We start from the raw sequence: 1,274 nt of genomic DNA on the forward strand, positions 1-1,274 counted from the left end.
TTATTTATTTATTTAGTTAGTTTCATTTACTTAGTGTTGATTATTGACATAAAATCCCAATTGTGTTCATTTAAGTTCCAAAATGTGTGAATGCTTAGTAAGTAAGTAAGTAAGTGAATTTTATTTATTAACACAGCGAAGCTGACCAAAGTGCTGAACAGAGTAAAACAGAATAAAACCAACTAAGACAGACAATAGACAATAGTAAAAATTAGATTAAAACGCCTGGGAGAAGAGATACGCTTTCAGCCTCTTTTTAAAAATGAGAATAGAAGGTGCGAGGCGGATGTCCAGTGGCAAGTGATTCCATAAACGAGGGGCGGCGACTGAAAAAGCTCCATCCGCCTTAGTTTTTCAACAGGATCGAGGGACATACAGAAACAGAGGGTCTGAGAAAATGTGCCGGATGAATGTGGTGTAAGAAGATCTTTGAGATCAGAAGGAGCTTGATTTACTTAAAGGGGAGCGAATACTTAAAGGCAGGTCACTGTTTGTCGGGTGTATATGCAACCCGGAATCGGATAAGCATTCATATTCATGCGTGTATTTCGCACGGCATGAGGGTGAGCGTCTGAGTGAGGTCACCGTTATGTCCGGAGGTTCAGTCATGCACGAGGAAGTTTGCTATTCAAAGCCCACATCAAAACCACACCATCAGCACTAATGGACAGTCAGGACTTGATGGCTGGCTGAAGGGCATGTGTGTTCTCATTACAGACATGTCCAGAAGCTAAAACAGACCACACTTCACCAGCTACAGCTACAATTTCACAAGCTGAAAGCTGACAGGAAAAAAAAAAAACAACAAAAAAAAAACCAACCACGAATGCTTTCTCTTTGGACAGGAATGCAGTCTGTTGTAGATTCTGTTTTCTCACTGACTGCTTTAGAAAAAAAAAGAAGAAAAAAAAAAAGAAATGCTCTGTAAATTTGTAATACAGCTCTGTCTGGGCCAGATAAGCTAGCTAGAGTAATCCAGTCCTGCTCACACAAAACCATGTATACTGCATGTATAAGAGTCTTGCTGTCAGGCACGGAGGAGATATCACAGACCAATGGAAGAGAGGAAAAAACTCTCAGTCCACTGAAGAGCCTTTGCAGGATTTCATGAATAAATTACATTACATAGATAAACATAAGGAATAAAACAATGTGTGATGTTTTATCTCTCCAGAAGTTGATTATTTCCTTAGTTTTATTCCTCTTACGCCACAGCAGTTTGCCCACCACTACACTTTTCATTTCTCTAAGAGCGTCATCACTTTCGTCCATTT

The sequence above is a fragment of the Ictalurus punctatus genome, chromosome 14 (genome assembly GCF_001660625.3).
Source record: "Ictalurus punctatus breed USDA103 chromosome 14, Coco_2.0, whole genome shotgun sequence".
Lineage (NCBI taxonomy): Eukaryota > Metazoa > Chordata > Actinopteri > Siluriformes > Ictaluridae > Ictalurus > Ictalurus punctatus.